The 23,757-nt window shown below is 40.5% G+C and overlaps 1 pseudogene; it reads left to right on the forward strand.

The window, feature by feature from the left end:
- Positions 1–2,771: 2,771 nt before the first annotated feature.
- On the forward strand, positions 2,772–3,698 carry LOC101603063 (annotated as a pseudogene).
- The last annotated feature ends 20,059 nt before the right edge of the window (positions 3,699–23,757 follow it).

The raw sequence follows: 23,757 nt of genomic DNA on the forward strand, positions 1-23,757 counted from the left end.
GATGGTAATGTGGTCATGATAATGGCTGTGGAAGACTGACATGAATACTCAGCCAAGTTAGCTAGGTTTCTCAATTTGTCAACCATTTAACTAAACTTTTTTATTTTTTAGTCTTTTTACAAATTAGATATGGACATATTTTGTATGTAAATATCACATGTTGGTACCATTCTTTCTCTCCTCCCTGCCCCTTTTCTGAAGAGTCCTTCCTCATTGGGGATGCAGGTCAATGCCATGGGGATTGTGGGCCATGCATTATGGGGGCAGCAGTCAGTTATGGGGAGAGGCAATGTCTCTGTGAAAAATGTCCTAATTATGGCTCTAACAATCTTTCTGTCCCCTCTGTCACAAAATTCCCTGAGCCATGCTAGGAGCATTTTAAGTCTACTTCACTGATGGACACTTAGGAGCATCTGGATATCTGGTTTTGTAGGTATTGAGTATCCTCAGTATCTTTCTCCATCACCCTTGTGCTGATATCAGATTCACTAAGAACACAGCACTCTTGCTCATTTCCCAGATTCCTCTGTGGTTTCAGCTGGGGCCGAGGTGAAAGACACTGGGTTGTTTATCTCCTCAGGTCCAGTTCCTGACTGAAAAAGAGAAGCAGATTCTCCAATGGAGACTGAAGTCAGCACCTGTTAATGGGATAACCACTATTAATTTAGAGAGAATTTAAAGGGTTTAGATCCTCATAGTCTAAGGTTAGTGGGAGCTTGACAATGAAAAGTAGAATCATTATCTAGATATGATTCTGAATTGTTTCTCAGTTCCAGATATGGTTTCCTTTCCATTGAGTAGATCTGTTATCCAATCCAAGAGCAGTTGGTTACTCACCATGGCTGTGTGCCACTATTGTACTTGTGTGAGCATCACATCAGGTTTTTTGCTTCTGAGTTGCTTAGACTTTGAGTTGCATGGACAGGTGTTGGCCCCTGCCCCCTGTAGCTCATGTAGTGCCTTCCAGCAGCAGATGGGCTAATTATCTGGGGACTGGCTGTCCTCCAAATTCCAACCAGGTCTCTCCATGGTCTGAGCCAACAGTGTTTGGTGTCTTCAGCAGTAGGGTCTTACCATTAACCTCTGGTGAGCAATCAAGTAAGTACTCTGAAATAAGTCTGTCATGTTTGTTTTGGGAGATCTAGTAGGTCTCTCTGATCAACAGCTCATTGTGTATATAGACCACATCCTGGTAAAGGTAATTACAGATCGGTGACACAGGGGAAAAAAAAAAAAAAAAAAAGAAAAAGCCAGAGAAGAAAGAGAAACAGGAAAAATTTGAGGTTAGGTTTCATCTTACTCTCTCAGGTCCCTTCAATTCAGGTGCTCCCCCTAAGGCCCTCTTGAGGGTTCTGCCTTTTATTTTTTTATTTTTATTTTTTTTTAAATTTAATTTATTAGTTTTCAGTAAATACAGGCAGTTTGGTACCATTGTTTAGGCTCATCTATGATCTACCCCCTCCCATTGGACCCTCCTTGTTGATGTAAATGGGTCGTGCATTGTGGAGTTAGCCCCCAGTTATTGGTATGATAAATGTCTCTGCAAATCATGACCCAACATGTGACTCTGACATTCTTTCCGCCCCCTCTTCCACGTGGACAGCAGGAAACAGTAACACTCACTTTGGAATAGCGGCCAAGTATCAGGAGAGAGTCAGTCCCCAGACAGTCAGCATGTCTAGTGCCAGAAGGCGCCATAGGCGACTGGGGGAAGTGACCAAGATCTGTCCAAGCAACTCATTGTTTAACCTAATTAGCAACAAATAACCGGATGTGATGCCCACACAAGTGCAATAGTGGTACACAGCCATGGTGAGGAACCAACTGCTCTTGATTTGGCTAACTGATCCACTCAGTGGTACTAGACCCATAGCTGGAACTGGGAAACAAGTCAGAACCATACCCAAACACAAGCCCACTCTACAATATCAAGCTACCATCAATCACGGGGTATAAGAGGGCCTATACCTATCAAACTGTCTATCAAAAAAGTAAGTGTTATCTCAATTTTCCGGGTGCTAACTCACTTTCCGTTGGAGAATCTGCTTCTCTTTTTCAGATAGATGCAGATCCTAAGGAAAGAGCTGCCCCAACATACCTCAAAAGGGGCCCAACTGAAACTAAGGACAACTGGCGAAACAAGCAAGGGTTCTGCCTTTTAATCTGACTTCCAGAATATAGGATTTTATGGTACCAGTACAATTTGGGTTGAGTTTTGTGTGTCCCTCCCCCTACCCTTTCCTTTACCTCAAGCCCTACCTCTCTATTGTCCAAGCCTCAAGATGCTATTCAGTTATGTCAACAACTTGGGCTGATCCAGGTTAGGAACGGCAGATGAGTGAGATCATGTGATGGTGGTCTTTCTGTGGTTGAGTTCCCTTAGAATGATCTGTTCCAAGTTTGACCATTTTTCTGCAAATTTCAATGATCTTGTTCATTTTTTCAAAGAGCCAGCTGTTTGTATCTTCGATTTTCTTAGTTGTTTGCTTAGTTTTCAGTTCATTAATTTCTGCTCTGATCTTAATTATTTCTTTCTGTGTGTTGCTTTTTGGGTTGTATCCTTCTTGTTTTTCCAATGCCTTTAGGTGGATGGTTAGGTTATTGATTTGGGAACTCTCTGTCTTTGTTATAAAGGCATTTAGTGGAATAAATTTTCCTCTGAGGACTGCCTTCATTGTGTCCCATAAGATTTGGTATGTTGTGGCCCCGCTCCAATCAGTTCCTGGTCATGGAAGGCCCCTCCGTTACTCCGGCTGCCGCTGCCATGCCCCGGAGAAGATGGCCATGCCTCCCACATATGCTGATCTTGGCAAATCTGCCAGGGATGTCTTCACCAAGGGCTACGGATTTGGCCTGATAAAACTCGATTTGAAAATGAAGTCCGAGAATGGCTTGGAATTCACCAGCTCAGGCTCAGCCAACACAGAGACCACCAAAGTAGATGTCAGCCTGGAAACCAAGCACCGGTGGACTGAGTGCGGCCTGATGTTCACGGAGAAGTGGACACTGACATGCTGGGCACTGAGATCGCTGTGGAGGGTCAGCTTGCTCATGGACTGAAGCTGACCTCTGATTTGTCTTCCTCACCTAACACTGGGGGAAAAAAATGCTAAAATCAAGACAGGGTACAAGAGGGAGCACATCAACCTGGGCTGTGATGTGGACTTTGACATCACCGGCGCGCTTGTGCTGGGCTAGAGGGCCGGCTGCCAGATGGACCTCGAGGACCGCCAAGTCCTGAGTGACCCAGAGCAACTTCGCAGTTGGCTACAAGATGGACGGGTTCCAGCTGCACACCAACGTGAACGAAGGGACGGAGTTTGGTGGCTCCATCTACCAAAAGGTGAACAAGAAATTGGAGACGGCTGTCACTCTCGCGTGGACAGCAGGAAACAGTAACACTCGCTTTGGAATAGCGGCCAAGTATCAGATCGACCCTGCCACCTGCTTCTCGGCCAAAGGGAACAACTCCAGCCTGGTGGGTTTAGGGTACACCCGGGTCCTAAAGCCGGGTATCAAGAGGATGCTGTCAGCCCTGCTGGACTGCAAAAGTGTCAGCGCTGGTGGCCACAAGCTTGGTCTAGGACTGGAATTTCAAGCGTAAGCAAATACTGTACAATCATTAATTTTCAACTATTTTGCAGCATAGCTACCTTCAGAATTTAGTGTACCTTTTAATGTTGTATGTCTGGGATGCAAGAATTAGACCTCCGGGTTAAGGATGACTCAGCTTTAAGGGGTTACCTTTTCAGAGGTGCCGGAGAAGCCCGGCTCCAAAAGAGTCCCTTTCAGCTGTAGGCATGGGGGAACCTGGTGGCCCCTCTGGAGATGCCAGGTTTCTCTTTTAATCTAGGAGTGGCCGCAAGTGGAACCTGACACTGTGTAGACACCTTGTAAACCTATATTGAGTTAATGAATGACACTGTGACTTCCTGAGCATGGAACCTTGGTTTCCTGAGCCGGATGGAAGAGAAGCTCTTTGCGTGATGTTATGTACAGACTCCTGAAAAGGACTTTTTAAGACAGACCTTCACTCCTGTTCCCACCCTAGCCCATCAGCACCTGTTTCACACCAAAAGTAGTCTGCAGGGCATGGTAGCTGTTTCCTTTGAGCCATTACAGGGTGGAGAGGGTGGGTGTGATGAAGCCAATGATTCTGGACTTAGTTCCTCTTCATGTTGTGAGGTTTCTTTTCTTTTCTTTTCACCCCTTTTTTTCTTTCTTTGGGCCATTGCACCAGAGTACAAAATAGCTTCCAGGATCTCCAGCTATGAGTTGGTGGAGTCTGCCTGATGTTAATCATATGTCAACAACACTAGGAATCTCAATTGGACTTCTGTTGTATTCTCACCAATCAGTTTAATTTTTAGCAGTTCAATGGGTACATTTTAGAGTTTTCCATCTCATTGTCATTCATTTCTATAAATTTTGCAATTTCATTTTTTATTTTGCCCACTACCCACTTTTTGTTTAAGTGTGGGTTGTTCAGTTTCCAGGAGTTGGTTGGTTCCTGGAGCATCTTTTGTTGTTGATTTCTAACAATACAGCATTGTGATTGGATATCAAACAGAAAATTGTGTTGATTCTCCTAAATATATGGAAGCAGGCTTTATGACCCAGAATAGGATCTATTTTAGAGAAGTTTCCATGAGAAGAATGTGTAATCTGAATTTTGGGTAGAATGTTCTGTAGATGTCCATTAGGTCTAATTGATCTATGGTGTTGTTGAGCTCTCTTACTTCCCTGCTAATTATCTGTTTGGATTATCTATTGCTGATAGTGGAGTAGTGAAGTCTCCAACTATAATGGTGTTGGTGGTTATTTCTGTTTTATTGTCATGTAGGTTTTGTTTTATGAATTGTGGTGCACCTGCATTGGTGCATAAAGATTAGTGATTGTGATATGCTCTTGTTGGATCGTTCCCTTGGTAAGTAAGAAGTGGCCTTCTTTGTCTTTTTTCATGAGTTTTTGGTTTGAAGACTATTTTGTCTGATATAAGTGTAGCTACACCTGTTTGCTTCTTACTTCTGTTTGCTTGGAATGTAATTTTCCACCCTTTCACCCTGAGGAGGGGTCTGCCTTTACTAGTGAGGTGGGTTTCTTGAAGACAGCAGATTGAGGGGTCTAATTTTCTGATGCACCCTGCTAGCTTATGTCTCTTGATGGGTGAGTTAAAGCCATTAATATTTAGGGTAATAACTGTGAGGTTTGATTTAATACCTTCCATATTGTGGTGGTTTATATGGTTTGGTGTTTTTTGGCCTTTGTAGTTTTTCTGCCTTCTTTTTTTTTTTTTTAAATTTAATTTATTAGTTTTCTTTTCAGTAAATACAGGCAGTTTGGTACCATTATTTACGCTCATCTGTGATCTACCCCTCCCCATTAGACCCTCCTTGTTAATGAAAATGGGTCGTGCATTGTGGAGTTAGCCCCCAGTTATTGGTATGATAAATGTCTCTGCAAATCATGACCCAACATGTGACTCTGACATTCTTTCCACCCTCTCTTCCGCAAAATTTCCCTGAGCCATGTTGGGTTCATTTTTGGTCTGCTTCAGTGCTGAGGTGTTGGGGGCCTCTGAGGCTCTGGCTCTCTGCTTTTTCTTCTGATTTTTCTCTGTGTTGATCTCCTTCCCCTTTGTGCTGGTATCCGGTTCACAGGAAAACATCACCCTTGCTTATTTTGCCAGTTGTCCTTAGTTTCAGTTTTGAGGTATGCTGGGGCAGCTCTCTTCTTAGGATCTGCATGTATCTGGGAAAGAGAAGCAGATTCTCCAACGGAGAGTAAGTTAGCACCCGGAAAATTGAGATAAGACTTACTTTTTTGATAGACAGTATGGTAGGTTTAGGCCCTCTTATACCCCATGATTGATGGTAGCTTGATATTGTAGAGTGGGCTTGTGTTTGGGTATGGTTCTGACTTGTTTCCCAGCTCCAGCTATGGGTCTAGTACCACTGAGTGGATCAGTTAGCCAAATCAAGAGCAAGTGATTCCTCACCATGGCTGTGTACCACTATTGCACTTGTGTGGGCATCACATCCGGTTATTTGTTGCTAATAAGGTTAAAGAATGTGTTGCTTGGACAGGTCTTGGTCATTTCCCCCAGTCGCCTATGTAGCACCTTCTGGCACTAGACACGCTGACTGTCTGGGGACTGACTCTTTCCTGGCTTCCGGCCATGTCACTCCATTTTACATGTCAGCTGTGTATGGAGTCTTTAGCAATAGGGTCTTACCACTGGCCTTTGGTGGGTCATCAAGTACTCTGACAGAAGTCTGTCATTGTTTTGGGAAACCTTGTAGGTTTCTCTGATCAAAAGCTCATTGTGGATGGTAGGCCCAAGCTGGAAGTGGGGGTTACAGGTCAGTGTCCACTAAGAAATTGAGGAAAAAGATAACTAATATACAAGAGTTAGAGAGGATAGAGATAGAGGGGAGAGGGGGAGAGGGAGGGAGGGAAGATGTAGAAGATTTAGGTCAGTTTTGATCCTACCCTTTCCAGTGTCTTGTAGTTCAGGTGTTTCCTGTAAGGGTCTAGTGAAGGTTCAGCCATTTGGTCTGTCTTTTAGGAAGTAGAATTTTATGGTACCATTGCCGTTTGTGTCTGGATTACTGTTTTCCACCCTTTGATTCCCTCCCCGCCCTCCCATCCATCATATTGTCTAGTCCATGAGGTGCTTGCTGGGTATGTAAGGCATCTTAGGCAGTTTCAGGTTAGGTGTTGCAGATGAGTGAGACTATGTGTCGATTTTTTTTCTGTGATTGGGTAAGTTTGCTGAGAATGATCTGTTCCAGGTTCAACCATTTTTCCTCAAATTTCTTTATGTCGTTTTTTCTTACTGCTGTATAGAATTCCATTGTGTAGATATACCACATCTTTGTTATCCATTCTTCTAATGATGGACATCTGGGTTGGTTCCAGCTTTTAGCTATTACGAATTGAGCCGCTACAAACATGGTTGAGCAAATCTCTCTGGCTTTTGGTTTGAAGGTTTTAGGGTAGATGCCCAGTAATGGTATAACTGGGTCTGTTGGTATTTCTATAGTCAGCTTTTTCAGGAGTCTCCATATTGCTTTCCAAAGTGGTTGTACCATCCTGCATTCCCACCAACAGTGAATGAGTGTCCCTGCTTCTCCACATCCTCGCCAGCATTTATTTTCATTTGACCTTTTGATATTGGCTATCCTTATTGGGGTAAGGTGGAATCTCATAGTTGTTTTAATTTGCATTTCTCTGATGATTAAGGATGATGAACATTTTCTTAGGTGTGTGTTTGCCATTTGTTTCTCTTCCTCTGTGAATTGCCTGTTTAACTCTGTGCCCCATTTTGTGAGTGGGGTATTTGTCTTCTTATTGTTTAGACTTTTGAGTTCTTTGTAAATTCTAGAGATAAGGCCTCTATCAATTGGATAACCTGCAAATATTTTCTCCCATTCTGTGGGTATTCTATTGGCTTTGCTTATTATATGCTTGTCGAACTTTTCTGTCTTCTTGAAGTTTGGTTGTTGTGATCTGCTTCTTGTAGGAACTTGAGGTTGGTTGTTTTAATATTCTGTGAGGAGAAATCATGAAGTACTCTTTGTAGGTTTGGCTTCATGTTCACATAGTTGTAAAGCTGAGTTTTATTGTGGAAAATTTTTCTTTCACCATCTATTATGAGGGATACTTTTGCTTGGTAGAGTACTTTGGGTTGGAAGCCATAAGTTCTTACAGTTTTCAGTGTTCTATCCCAGGGCTTTCTGGTTTTTAGGGCTTCCAATGAGAAGTCTGAAGTAGTTCTGATGGGTTTTCCTTTATATCTAACATGTTGTCTCTCCTTAGCTGTCCTTAGGACTTTCTCTTTGTGATTGCTGTTTAGAGTCTTAATGACAATGTGTCTTGGAGAATTTCTGCTTTGGTGCAGTCTGTTTGGAGTTCTGATAACTTCTTGTAACTTGATGGGACTTTCTTTTGAGAGAGTTGGAAAATTTTTTTCAGTAATTTTGTTGAATAAGTTTTTCATGCCTTTGGTCTGAATTTCTTCACCTTCTGGTAATCCCATAATCTGGATGTTGGGATGTTTAAGGGTATCCCACAGTTACCTCATGTTCTATTCACAGAAATTTTTGAACTTGTTGAAACTTTTGGACTCATGAAGTATTTATTTTGTTTTGTCTTCTAATTCTGAGTTTCTATCTTCCACATGGATGACTCTGTTTTTGAGAGCTTCTATAGAGTTTTGGCCTTGTTCAGTTTGGCTCATATTTTCTACTGTTTTTTTTATGCATAGTTTCCAACCCTCTGTTGAGTTCCCTTTTCACATCATTTTCTGATTTTCTTAATGCTTCTTGGAGTTCATCCTTATATTTTTTTATGTCTTCATTGAGCTTAGCTAGCTGGCTATTGAGAACCTCTTTTTTTTTTTTTTTTTTTTTTTTTGTCTCCTTCAGATCATTTAACCATCTTAGGGACCCTTCCTGGTTCTTTTCTGGTATGTCTAATTTAGTGAGCATACCATTCGTACACTTATTGGTACTTTGTTGAGTTTCTGCAAATTCTTCTATTTGCTTGGTTACACTTGGCCTACAGTTATTGTAGGAGGGACCTCCTACTGGGATTGTAGCTAGGATGACTCCTTAAGGGGATCGGGTCTGGGCGGCTACCCGAAAGTGTAAGAATCAGTGGATTTCCTGTTTTGCTCTTCCACTAGAAGCCTGCTAGTATCAGCAAACCCCTAAGCAAAAAATAGTTCCCACTCCCCCCCCAACCCTGGACCTTAAGGGTCTTGCATTTCCTTCCCTGTGAGGTGAGGTGAGATTAGGTGGATGCCATCTTGTTCAGAAGTCTCCTAACCTGTTTATTTTGATGGGTGAGTTAAGACCATTATTATTTAAGGTTATTACTGTGAGGTTTGAATAAATCCCTGCCATAATCAGGTGTTTTATGTGGTTTGGTGTTTTCTTGTGTTGTGTACTGTTTTGCGCCTGGTTTAGTTTGGTTATGGTGATCTTCTTTATGTTGGCTGTTGAGACTGGTTGTTTGACTGTTCTCTGTGGTGTATTCCCACATGTATTCTCCATAGGTTTGGCTTTGTGTTTATATATTTATAGACTTGATTTTTTTCATGGAAAGATTTTCTTTAACCATCTATTATGAGGGATACTTTTGCTGGGTAAAGTAGCCTGGGTTGGAAGCCATAGTTTATGAGACTTTGAAGTGTTCCATTCCAGGCCCTTGTGGCTTTCAGGGTTTCCATTGAGAAATCTGATGTTATTCTAATGGGATTGCCTTTGTATGTTGTGACTTGATTCTCTTTTTGCTTTAAAAAAAAAATTATTATTTATTTATTTATTTTTCCATTTGACAGAGAAAGAGGGAGAGAAAGAGACAGACAGAGAGAGAGAGAGAGAGAGAGAGAGAGAGAGAGAGAGAGGGAGAGAAAGGGCACACCAGGGCCTCTAGCCACTGCAAATGAGCTCCAGACACTTGTGCCCACTAGGGCATCTGGCTAACGTGGGTCCTGGGGAGTTGAGCCTGGGTCCTTTGGCTTTACAGGCAACACCTTAATGCCTAAGCCATCCTTCCAGCCCTCTCTTTTGCTTTTTTAAACACTCCCTCTTTGTTTTCATTGTTAAGAGTTTTAACTATGATGTGTCTTAGAGAGTTTCTACTTTGGTCCTCTCTGGTGTTATGTGGGTTTCTTGTATCTGGTTGGGCTTCTTTTTTGCAAGTTTCAGAAAATTTTCTTCAGTCACTTTGTTGAGTTTGTTCTCTATGCCCCTGGTCTGGATTTCCTCTCCTCCTGGTGTGCCCTTGATCTGGATGTTTTGTTGTTATAGGTTGTCCCACAGTTCTCTCATATTCTGTTCACTTGATTTTTTGAACTTAGCAAAGTTTTTGGCTTCATGATCAATTTTATCTGTGTTATGTTCCAGATAAGACTTTCTGTCTTTTAAGTCTCTTAAGACTTCATTCCAATGCAGGTGAAACAGGAAGAATCATTGACAATACAGCAAAAAGTGACATTAACACCATGAATTACTTTAAAGTAATCAAAATAAGTCTCAGTACAAACAAAAAAAAATAATAGCAAGAAATGAAAAGGGAATGCATTTCTAGTTCGCATAAAGCAGAAATGCTGTCCAACATTCATTTGTAACTTTTTTCCCCATTTATCTTATTTCCTATAAGTTTAGGAAACAGTTCTGTTTTATGTTACTGCAGCTACCATAGGACTTCAGTTTGCTGAGGTTCATTTGGATTTTGTTTTCTTTTTCATTTTAAAATATTTTATTTATTTGACACACACACACACACACACACACACACACACACACACAGAGAGAGAGAGAGAGAGAGAGAGAGAGAGAGAGAGAGAGAGAGAGAGAGAGAGAGGGTAAGGGAGAGAGAATGGGCACACCAGGGCCTTCAGCCACTGCAAATGAAACCATATGCATGTGCCCCCTTGTGCATCTGGTTTACGTGGGTCCTGTGGAATCAAACCTGGGTCCTTTGGCTTTGCAGGCAAGCTCCTTAACCATCGAGCAATCCTTGCAGTCCTGGATTTTTTTCTTGTTAGTCATTGACCTATCTGGTCATATGTGGATCTATGAATAACATCCTACAGATACTGGACCCATAGACTTACTGTATATAGTGCATCACTTTTTTCACCTAAATCTCATTGAAGAAAACATATAAAACATCAGAAAGTAGCATCATATAAAATATATCTTATTTCAGCAAATGGAAATCACTGAAAATTATTTTATATATTTTCTGCCAAACTTTTTTTCTATGCATTCACAAAAATGCATGGTTTTTGTCTAAAATATAATGGTGCATTCTAAGTTGTATTTTGGTTTAATATCATAAACTAAGTGTTTGTGATTTTTAATACTTTTTTTCTTAAATTCTTTTTAATGAATTAACTATATACTAATGGATAGATGTACAATGATTTTTTTTTAACAAACCACCCTCTGTTTCTTGTTTTTTTTTTGGATTACACAATATTTTTATCACTACAAACAGTCCTGAATAATCATGATCCCATTGATATATACAGTTTTCCTACCAATGGGGTTATGTCTCAGAAAAATTTGTTTGAAAATGGACATTTTAAAGACTTGAACTATGTGGATAATTTCTTGTTAAAGGACTATAATTTTCTGTTGGCAGAGCATGAAAATTCTGCCTTTAAATAAATTATTGTCAGCCTTTTTTTTCTTTTTTAGTGTTTATTTTATTTTTACTATTGTTTTTCCCTCTCTCCCCACCCAGTTTTCCTCTTCCCCAGTATCCTCCTCCTTCTGTGTATAAATCACATATGTTTCCCTTCCCTTACCTCTCTAACAGTTCATTTTTTTGTCCTCATTTTTGGTTACTATTCTACATTTACAGGCTTTACTTACATTGGCTCCCCCATGTATGCATACTTGTAGATACTTATTTTTAACTAAAAAGTAAGTTTAGGCTGTAGAGGTGGCTCAGTGGTTAAGGCACTTGCCTGCAATGTATAATGACTTGGGTTTGATTCACCAGTACCCATGCAAAGCCAGATGCACAAAGTGGTGCAGGCATCTGGAGTTCGTTTGCAGTGGCTAGAGGCCTTGGCATGCTCTTTCTCTCTCTTTCCTTGCAAATTAATAAATAGATAAGTAATATATTTTAAAAAGTAAGTTTCATTTTATCTAAGATCCTAATTGATGGAACTATTATGTATGTATGTTTGAGATTTTCCTCCATTCATATTATTATTACTGTTACATTTTTCTTTTGAGATAGAGTCTCACTCTTGCCCATGCTTACCTGGAATGCATTCTGTAGCCCAGACTGGCCTCAAACTCACAGTGATCTCCCTACCTCAGCCTTCCAAGTGCTGCAGATTATAGGTGTGAGCGTGTCACCATGCCTGACTGACTTTAGCCTATTGTTTCGCAAATTTGTGAACCTGAAGGAGCTGTTGGTGCACAGAAGGCAGATTAATTGGCTTGATTTGAGTCCTGAGAGAAGCTGGTTGAAGTGTGCAGGTCTGGCCATGTCATCAGAGCTGTACAAAGTACACTTAAGGGTTTGGCTGATAGAGCCATCATGTATGCTCTTGTAGTTTGAGACTATCCCTAAAGAAAACTTGAACCTTATCTAAACAAAAGAAGGTGGTAAAGTCCTAAAGCATCTGTAGACTTTGAATACTTATTTATTTGAGAGAGAGACAGAGAGAGACAGAGATGGACAGAGAGAGAGAGAGGGGGGGAGAGAGAGAGAATGGGTGCACCAGGGCTTCTAATCCCTGCAAATGGACTTCAGATTCATGCACTACCTTTTGCATCTGGCCTACATGGTTACTGGGGAATCAAATATGGGTCCTTAGGCTTTGCAGACAAGAAGTGCCTTAATCACTATGCAATCTCTCCAGTCCATCTGCAAACTTTTAAAAATATATCATTTCTTTAGAGAAGCTCTGTGGATGGCTTCAGTTGATTCTGTTCCTTTATGGTAGTTTCATTTCCATTATAATCTTGAGGAGCCTTCACACCAAAAAGAATAGATGAAGTGTTTTTATTTTGGCAATTAGATCACTACTATGGAGTCAGAGGGAAATAATATGTAAGGGTATGGTTATTTTGGTTGGAACATTAGTTTTTCAGGAATCATAAAAAAAACAGCAAATACTCATTAAAGTAGTGCTAGTTAGAGATATTTTGCAAAAATACAAAATTCAAGCTACTAGTCACATGTACATCTTCTCTCTAGCTTTTTTTCCCCCTCCTCAATCTTACTGTCTTTGTTTTCACAAAGCACTTCAGCCCTCACCCCATCACAGCAATAATAACATTGTTTTTTTCCTTTTGTTCTCCTCTCCCACTCCCATTTCACTGAGCTCCCTCCTCTTTCTAAATACTCCTTCTGTTTTGATGTCTCATTCTTTTTGTCTTCTGTCCTCGATGTCAACATGTTGAGGGGCTCAGAGATGTACATGTTTTGTGAGAGCAATGAAAACCACTGTGAGGTCATGAATGTACCAGTAGGTTTATGTTTGAAGGACAGTATCTGAAAGTGTTCCTTCCTAACCCTGTGGCTTTTACCTTTTTTTCTGCTCCTCTTTATGAGACCTGGAGGACATGATAGAGTTTTCTTATTTAGTGTTGAGCTCTGAACAGCCTCTTTACTTTCAGCTTTGATGTGCTTTGACTCCCCTCATTGTCTATCACCATCTCCATAGAGAAGCTTCTCTGGCTAGCATTGAGAGAGCAGCACTCAAATTCTCCTTGCAAACAGCACTAACATTGGAACAGTTCCATGGCTGCCTCTTGCTTATGGTTTTGTAGGGGAGAGGGAGATCAAAACACTTTAATTACTGTATCCTTTGTACTTAGCTGGGTCTGACATGTAGGTGACTTTGTTATTTGATGATGGGAAGAAGAAAATATAAGGGAAATGGAAAAACTTTCTTAAATGGATAACCAGTAGTATGAATCCTAAATTTTCTTACTTAAGGAAAATAGACAGTCTAGAAATGCGGACCTTATCTTGCATAAAAGGAAGTGAGTACAGGGAGAAGAAATGACTTCCTCAAGAACTTATGTGACACTGGTTGTTGAAAAATAAAGCCAAATTGGGCATGCAGGTGTTGTAGTTCTCTTTTCTATCACATTCTTTTCAGTCTACCTAAATGTCACCCACTGAGACACCAGATCAATTATTTTTGGCTATACAGAGAAAAAGCCAGCTGCCTTTATGTTTTGGTGCATGCTGATCCTTCTGGTATATTTTAGGATAATGCAAACATGGAAGTATCTTTATGTTCAATCCAGATTCATGATGTCTTGGGATTTAACAGAGAAGACTGAAAAAAACAGTCTCTTCAGAGGGAGACATTATATAAAAGGCAATATTATTTATTTATTAGAGAGAAGGAGAGATTAGGCATGCCAGGGCCTTCAGCCACTACACATCAGTTCCAGACATGTGCGCCACCTTGTGTGCACGTGTGACATTGAGTTCTTGAGCCACTGTGCATCTGGCTTACTTGGGACCTGGAGATTTGAACATGAGTTCTTAGGTTCTTCAGGAAAGCACCTTAACCACTAAGCCATCTCTCCAGCCTGAAACACAATGTTTTATAGACAGTGTCATATAATGATGAATTTTATTAAGAAGGCATGTTTGGGAAAACATCATGCCTATGTTTATATAAGGTTTTCCAAGCTAAACAAGTAAATTCATGTAGTATAAATAACACTATGACAACTAGTGTAGGAAGTTGTAAATTGTCTTCACTGCTCTTCATTAAAAAAATAAAACAAACTGTAACAAAGCCAGGTGTGGTGGTGCACGCCTTTAATCCCAGCACTTGGGAGGCAGAGGTAGGAGGTTCACCGTGAGTTCGTGGCCACCCTGAGACTCTATAGTGAATTCCAGGTCAGCCTGGGCTAGAATGAGACCCTACTTCAAACAAAAACAAAAACAAAAACAAACAAACAAACAAAACCAAACCAAAAAACAAAACAGAACTAATAGTCTTTAAACAATTGTTTTCTGCTTTGGAACATTGAGATGGATCAACTGAAAGGTTTGTTATGTGTCTGTATGAATGAATAGGGAATATTTTCAAGGTAGGGATCTCACCCTAGCCCAGGGTGACTGGCATTCACTCTGTAGTACTCCAGGTTGGCTTTGAACTCATGGTGATCCTCCAACTTCTGCCTCATGAGTTCTGATATTAAATGTGTGCACCACCATGCCTGGCTCAAATAGGTGATTTAAAATACATTATTCTGAATGATGAAATATTCCAGTTTGCCTGATATAAACCAATTAGGTTACATCTTTAACACATTCCCGAGTCAGGACAGAAAATGAAGGTTTCACTGAGGCTTAAGGGTAAAGATCCATCCCATAAATTGTTCAATTGTTTCTCTCTCTCTTTCTTCTCCTTATTCCTCTCTTTTTTTCCCCCAGAAGGAAGCACTTGGGAAAGATCAATGAAAAAGTGTCAAGAGAAAAAGGAAGTGTGTACTGCCAGCTCAAAGGCAACAGGTAGGTGCCATAGAAACAAAAGAGACAGATATGAGCTTTCTCTTCTGAGGCCTGGGACATGACCCTGAGGAAGGCGACTGTGAAGATCACACAGACCCTGAGGACTGAGGGAGGCATAGGCTCACAAACTCAGAGGTAGGCAGGCTTCTCTGTAATCTGCCTGCTCCCCCTCTGTTTTCCCATGATTCAAAGGAGTAGAGGATGAAAGTTGGTGACTGCTCTGTGCCACTGACTAGGATTCCTGTTTATCTAATCATCACTCTAATTCCAGTTTGTGGCTTTAAATAGCATTCTTTCTTTGATCTCTTAATTACTTTGTCAATACCCCAAGCATTTCTTAAAATTTTTACATATTTATTAATTAGAGACAGAGAGAGAGAGAGAGAGAATGGGCACACCAGGGCCTCCCACCACTGCAAATCAACTCCAGATGCATGTGCCACTTTGTGCATCTGGTTATGTGGCTCCTGTGGAATTGAACCTGGGTCCTTTTGCCTTACAGGCAAGTGCCTTAACCACTAAGCTGCCTTCCAGTCACCCCCAAGAATTGTGGCAGGAGTATGGTGAAGAAAGTTACTACATACCAAATTATTACTTTTGTTGCTCTAATCAGAGCTAAAACCCATTATATAAATTGCATCATCATTTATCATTCCCTTAGTTCATGTGATAATAATTCTAGGCATTTATAAAACTTTGAGAAAGCATACTTATGCAATTCCTTAAGCAATCAAAATGCATTAGTTACATCATGCTTTAGGGAGATAGGAGCTAGAACTTCCTGAGAATAACACTCTAAGAATTGTGAGAGCCTTTTTCCTTCTTGTCTCTCCAGGCCTAGGACCAGAGAAGGAGTTTAATAGGCAGTTTCTGTGAAAACACTGGTGCTTGAGCTGTTTTGTTGACTCCATACTCAATTGTTCACTGGATGCCAAACCATTATTATGTGTTGTATTGCAAACTGGCAGAGTAGTTGAAGACCACATTCAAGCTTAAGATGGCATTGACATGCCATGCAGAAATGAGAGTTCCAAGATGAGGGGAAACTTAGTCCCACCTGCCCCACAAATAAACTCTAACATAAAAATGGCACCTCTGCCTATAGCTATGTAATCTTAAACATGTGACCTTTGAGGTAGTTGTGAGATAGTAAGTGGAAGACAGCAGAACAATTTTCATAGCTAAAGGGTGACACTTGTTACTCCCACTCAGTGCCCTTTGGCCAGAAATAATCATATGATCTCAACAAATCTGTATCAGACATTATGAAATATAGGGAAGTTTGTGGAATATTTGATGAGTAACAACTGTCTTTAACATAACAACTTTCCTATAGAACTCTGTACCCTGTAGCGCTAAGTGGGGAGATCCTTTTACTAAAATAACTTAAACAGGGATGGAGATACGGCTTAGTAGTAAAAGGTGATTGTCTGCAAAGCCTGATGACCCAGATTCAGTTCCCCAGTACCCATGTAAAGGCAGACGCACAAAATGGTGCATGTGTTTGGAGTTCGTTTGTAGTGGCGAGAGGTCGTGGCATGCCCATACTCACGCTTTCTTTCTGCTTCTCTCTGACAAATAAACACATAAATATTTAGAAAATATTTAGAAAAGTAAATTTTAAAAACGTTCAAATTTTCCCTGTTGTCATGTGATATCAATTTTTTTCCCACTGGATTCTTCCATGAAAGCCCAATTGAAAGATATAAGAACAACCCAGTTTTACAGATTTTAAATAGGAAGTAGTCTTTTGTCATGTGGTTCTCCTAAATCAGTAGAGGCTTATCCTTAACACCTGGGAGGATTCTTCACAGGAGACAACAGAAGATGACCAAAGACCAGTAGTAGTGGCTTACCTACATATTTTAGGTTATTGGTTTTTCAAAATGTTGGAAACAGCCTTAAGAGGGTGACTCAGATTTGTTTGTTGTTTCAGGGGCTCATCTTTGTCAAGAGACATTCTGAATTTTATGTCTTTTTCTTGTATTAGCTTTAAAGGCTATATATCAAATTTTCCACATGGTTGCAGTTCTGTATGGCATTCCAGTTAGTTTGTATTATGCTTGTGTGTTTTTTAACAGCAGGAACCCAAGAAGGGCTAATTTCTCTTGCATTAGTTGTGTCCCTGAGACATAGTATTTTCATGAAAATAACAGACACCCAGAGATCCTTCAAGGCAGTGCTCAAGTAAAAAAGAAATGCCCAGAGAAATGCTGCGTTGTGGTGACTACTAGAACAATTTATAATAAAATTAAAAAATGGGGCTGGAGAGATGGCTAGCGGTTAAGCACTTGCCTGTGAAGCCTAAGGACCCTGGTTTGAAGCTCGGTTCCCCAGGTCCCACGTTAGCCAGATGCACAAGGGGGCGCACGCGTCTGGAGTTCGTTTACAGTGGCTGGAAGCCCTGGCGTGCCCATTCTCTCTCTCTCCCTCTATCTGTCTTTCTCTCTGTGTCTGTCACTCTCAAATAAATAAATTAAAAAAAAATGGCTTGCTGGCACATATCCAAGGTATTGTCACTTAGTCATCTGAATCACTCACTTCCCAGCAAACTCATGTGTTCCTCCTCAGCCTTGTCTTTGTCCAGTGTGGAGACAACCCTTGTTCAGTTTCTCCTTACATCATCTTCCGCACTATTGTGCTCCATGGGAGCCACATTAAAAAATACTAAATTATATGGCTAAGGGAATATATACAAGCGTTGTGAATGGCATGGCTAGGATGGGGAAAGATTCCTACACACTTCCAGCTTTTATCTCTTGATCCTGCTCCATCCTAACTGTATTCAGGACTCTACTCCTCATGATGAGGATGAGAGCGGGGACCCCCTTGTGCTATTAGGTAAGGGTCAGAGCTGCTTCACTTTAGGATACTCTTCTTCCAAAGATTAAGAAAATATCTACTACTACTTTGCTGCATCAACTAGTTAGTGGTTGCAAAACTCTCTGAGAAGAAAGAGTAAACCATTTATGAGCTTAGCTACTTTATTATCCTTCTGTTACTTATAAAACACCTTGAAGTGTAATTATCTTTGTTACTTTTTTAAAAATAATTTTTTGAACTACCCAGGATATTGTTATAGTCTTATAAGTTAGTAAGGCTTCTGAAAGATAAGTTAGATTAGAATAACTAGAGGGAGATGGAAGATAACTGGGGTATGGCTCAGGGCCGGGCTTGAGAAGAGAAGTATTGCAGAGATAGATTGGATTGGGCAGCAAGTAACAGACATGGCCTCCATTCTGCCACTGACTGAAGATAGAAATATGTCAGCTGAGAGAAGAATTTTCCTCACAAGCATGTGATTTTATAGCTTTATTATGGGTACAGCATTGTATTGATCTCAAGTATTAGAACCATAAGATAGAAGGAGTGTGGACTTGGCTTCAAACAAGTCTGGTTGAAATTATAGGTTTTATTTTTATTTCTTTGGTTTTTTGAGGCAAGGTCTCACTCTAGCCCAGGCTGACCTGGAATTCACTAAGTAGTCTCAGGGCAGCCTTGAACACACAATGGCCCTCCTACCTCAGCCTCCCAAGTGCTGGGATTAAAGGTGTATGCCACCATGCTCAGCTCAACCATGGCTTTGTTTCCTAGGAACTTTGTGAGCTTTTGCTCTTTACCTCTTTTTTTTTTTTTTTTTTACCTCTGAACCAACAAAAAGGGAAAAAAAAGAAGCCCTTAGTAGCATTTTACCAATATTAGAAACAGTGCATCAAGTATTAACTGCTGAGCCTAGTTGATCATGGGCACTGAACCAATTGTAGACGTAGTTATGATCATTTTATTAGAAGTAACATGGCAGAAAGATAAATAAACCCAATCAGTTGACCATTATTTGATGAGGGTATTTGGAACTGGCCTTGCACTATAATGTTTTAATCAGGCAAAACAATTGATTCTAACAGGTTAACTGGTTCTCTAAGAAGCCACTTTAAAAAAAGATTTAAAACAGGTTCACAATAGATATTACAATGCTTTAGTCCAGAGAACAGAAGTAAGCAGGTAGGGATGAGATTGAGGAAATACACTGCCTTTGACTTTCAGGTGTCATGATATGGGGATGGCTTACGTTAGAAATACTGGCATTTTACATTAAGCAGGCTTTAAGAGTTTGGTTGTTTGATGTGAAGATTAATGAAATGCCACAGGAAAGGGCACAGTATAATTACAGTTCATTTATAAATCAATTTTTACTGCATTTAGATGGAGCACAACAATACTAGATTTTTGATATATGTATTGGATGTTTTTATCCCTAGACAACACTTCTGGTTTGAACGATGACTGTTCTTGAAAGAACATGATCCCATCCCATTCTGTAGACCAAGCTGGCTTGGAACTCACCATGTAGCCCAGACTAGCCTCAAATCTGTAGCTGTCTTCCTGTCTCAGCTTTGTAAGTGCTGGGAGTACAGGCATGTGCCATTATACTGGACCTAAAGCAAGTATATTAATAAAAAAGTTCAAGCTAGGCAGAGTGGCACAGAGCTGCACGCCTAGCTCTTGGGAGGTTGACGCAGTAGGTTTAAGAGATCTACATCAGCCCTGTCTACATAACGAGTTTGAGGCCAGCTTGGACTACATGAGACCCAGTCTAAAAAAAAAGATAATTAAAACTTCATTTGAAGCCAGGCATGGTGACACATGCCTTTCATCCCAGCATTTGGGAGGCAGAAATAGGAGGATCGCTCGGAGTTCGAGGCCACCCTGAGACTACAGAGTGAAGTCCAAGTCAGCCTTGGCTAGAATGAGACTCTACCTTGAAAACAAAACAAAACAAAACACACTTAATTTGAAAATGATTATTTTTTCTTATTATTCATTCCTTTGTTCAAAGAAAGCACAAGACCAGCTTTTAGGGATGTGGTTTCATTACTTGTGATGTAACAGATTACTGCAGAGTTTAGAAGTCCATAATAATAACAACCCTCTATGAGTTTAGCTCCGGCTAATGATGATTCTCCTACTGGTATTGTCTGGAGTTATTTTTCATTAGTTATTTAGTAATTAATTATATGATATGTGTGTGTGTGTGTGTGTGTGTGTGTGTGTGTGTGTGTGTGTGTGTGTTGCATGCAACAGGGTCTTTTGCTGCTACAAACAAACACCACTTTGTTTGGCTTTATGTGGGTACAGGGCGATTAAACCCAGGGCTAGCAGGCTTTGCAAGCAGGCACTTTTAGCCACTGAAGCATCTCCCCAGCTGGAGAGTTATTCTTGCAGCTGCTGTAGTTTAGAGATGTTCTAGGGTTGGAAATCCACCATGATTTTACTTACACATCTGACAGTTAACCTCAGATATTTGGAATAGCTAGAAGCTGGATATAAATCTTTGCCTCTCTCTATACACAGGTCGCTGTGGTAAGGATGTGACAACTTTCTCTGATGGTTTTGGGTTCCAAGGATGATAAAACCAGGTTTTCTTGCTTCTCAAGACCTAGGACTAAACTGGCAAAATGTAATTTCCACTGTTTTCAGTTGATTAAAGAAACTCACATAACTAGGTTTATTTCATGTTGGAAGTAAAATGGACTCATTTTTTTTTTATTTGCGAGGAGAGAGAGAGAGATTGGTAGCACCAGGGCCTCTTGCCACTGCAAACAAACTCTAGATGCACATGTGCCACTTTGTGTAGGTACTTGTGAATTGAACCCCAGCCAGAAGGCTCTGCAAGCAATCTCCTTTAACCACTGAGTCATTTCCCCTCCTGGACTCATTGAGTGACAAAAGATTTGGGTCACCTTTAATTCACCACAGGACATAAAAATATGCACTCATATAGTATAAGAATTGCCATTAAAGTTTTTGGTTGGAGGCCAGCTAGCAGATGTGACATGTCTACACTTCATAGAATACAAATGGTCTATTTCCAAGAGGCCTAATTTCAAAAAGTCAGGTTGTCAATCTTTCTAGCCTAAGATTTAAACTTTTCAGATTATGGTTGCTTATAAAATGTTATATTTGACTGGGTTGATAATTTGAATGTCACCTAGTCTAAGCTAATGTCTTGATAAAAATAAGCTTTTCAAATAAGCTTATAGGTATTTTTCTAGGTGAGAGGTGTCCCACATGAGCTGGTTCACGTGTAATATGACTCACTCATTGTGACTTCGGGTGGGGAAAGGATGCAGGGAAACCGAACATAAGACAATGCACGTGACAAGGAAAGGCAGAGGTGGGAAGTACTCAGGGTCTGGCCACATTCAGAACATTCAGTCCAGTAAGGATCTGATCATGGTGCACAGGGAGCCTTGGGGGTTCAAAGAGCTTTGAACTGAGGAAGAACTGGCGTCTGAAAGACGTGCCTGACAAGCTTTGACAAAGGAGGCATTTCAACATCGACTTGCTACCACTGCCGGAAGTCAGACTGTAGATTTCTTGGAAGAAGTACTGCAAGTTCACTGGAAATGAGGAGCAGTGTTCCTATGAACAGTTCAGTGAGCATGTAGCCATGCTCAGTTTGCTGTTAGATTGCCTTTTTCACATCCATTTCATTTCAAGTCATTTCACACGCTTGAGAGTCTCCAAATGTGTGTGCACATGCACAACACACACACACACACACACACACACACACACACACACACACACACACACAGTTTGTCTGTGGCTCGGTATCTTTGTTTTATCTTTATCTTCTTTTAAAAAATGTATTATTTATTTATTTGCAAGCAGAAAGAGATAGTGGGGAGAGAGAGGGAGAAAATAAGCATGCCTTGCTGAAACATATTTCTTACTTTATTTTGAGTTATTGCCTTTTCAAGCTATGCTAAACAGTTTGGGTCTTCTTGTTTTTGGAAAATGATGGGAGTGCTGGGAAGCACCATCATTCTACAACAAGTTTCCATGAACACCTCCGGAGAAGCAGGGGCCATTGTGAAGTTAAGAAGCTTCAGCTGAAGAAAGAAAACTGTAAAAGGGAAATCCAGCTGGGAGATTCTCCTCTGCCCTAAACTGACTGGCCATGTTGCTGTTTCTCCTTCCCTTATCTTCTTGTCTCCTTACTGACCAGTCCAGTGTCAATAGCAGGTGCTATTTCTATCTGTACTTCCTGAAGGGAAGGAGGGAGGGAAAGAGCAAGAGAGAAAGAGAGAAATAGATCTTTTTTCTTAAAAATGGTTTGATTGTTTTTTTATTTTGTGGACCTTATCGATTTCTGCATTTATTTCCTTGGAGAGAATTTGTGAATAGTGTAGGTTCATAAAACATTCTATTCAACTAAACATGTCATTTTTCCTTAAGTGTGGAATTTTTTTTTTGAGGTAGGGTCTCACTGTAGCCCAGGCTGACCTGGAATTCACTATGTAGTCCCAGTCTGACCTTGAACTTACTGGGATACTCCTACCTCTGCCTTCCAAGTGCTGGGACTAAAGGCGTGTATCACCATGACCTGCTGGTATAGAATACTTTTGATGATTCTTAACTATTTTAAATATTTCAGTATTTTAGGGCTGGGGACTTGGCTCAGTGATGAATGCCGCTTCCTTGCAAAGTCTGCTAGCCTAGTTTTGATACCTAAGTACCCTCAAAAAGCCAGATACACAAAGTGCCATATATATCTGGGTTCATTTGCAATGGCAAGAGGCCCTGGCATGTCCATTCTCTCTCCTCTTGCTAAATAAATAAAAAAAAATTTTAAAAGATAAGTCTTAAAAACAAAACAAAACAAAACCGGGTTGGAGAGATGGCTTAGCAGTTAAGGCATTAGCCTGCAAAACCTAAGGACCCAGGTTCGATTCTCTAGGTCTCATGTAAGTTAGATGCACATGGTGGTTCATGAGTCTGAAGTTCGTTTGCAGTGGCTGCAGGCCCTGGCACACCCATTCTCACTCACTCTCTATCTCTCTCTCTGTCTGTCTGTAACAGATAAAGAAATAAAAATAAATCTTTAAAAAAAATCTTAAGGGAGTAGAGGGGGTAAGGACATGGATGAGCCTAATAATGGTACCAAACTGCCTGTATTTGCTGAATACAAAACTAATACAAAAAAAGAAAATGCAAAACAAAACCAAAAAATCTTAGTATTTTGGGACAAAACCACCTTTCAGTGTCCAACCTGTTTGCCAGTGTGAAGGATTGATGGGTCTGACGGTTAGTTCCCAGCTCTCATTTCCCCTTCCATTAGCACACTTACTATTGAATTAGGTAAGATATTAACTGGCGAATGAGCTGTAAAGACAAATAGCCTAGCCTCACATGTGATATCTCAAAATCTTTAGATTTTTATTTCAATGAAACTTAAATTAAAACATCCCCACAGTCAGTTTTAGACAATTTATTTGTAGGACACCAGATTGGTATTCCCAGAAAAGGTTGCTGTTGGGGATGTGTAGCACTTCTCAGAACGTTTCTTTTGGAATATCATTAAACCACGGCAATCAGTACCTATTGGATCACAGCTGTGGCTTTTCATTTGTTCCACTGATCTGAGGAGATGGCTTCTTAACACACTTACTTCCTTCGAAAAGGACACCTTTGGCCAGCAGTGTCCTTTGTCATTTGTGGTATTTGTAAATTTGTTTTGTTTCTTCATTTTTTTCCCCTCCTTTTTCCTATGTGGGGAAAATTTTCCCAGACATGTTCTCATGTGGTCAATACCAGAAAATGTAGGTGGCCTTCAGGAAAGATAATGTCTTAGGGCTTGAGCCTGGGAGAAATGCGAGTGACTCTAACACATGTAAGCCAGAAGAGGCTCCTACCCAGGCCTGCCCCTCAAATTCTAGGAACCTCTGAGAG

The sequence above is a fragment of the Jaculus jaculus genome, chromosome 13 (assembly GCF_020740685.1).
Source record: "Jaculus jaculus isolate mJacJac1 chromosome 13, mJacJac1.mat.Y.cur, whole genome shotgun sequence".
Lineage (NCBI taxonomy): Eukaryota > Metazoa > Chordata > Mammalia > Rodentia > Dipodidae > Jaculus > Jaculus jaculus.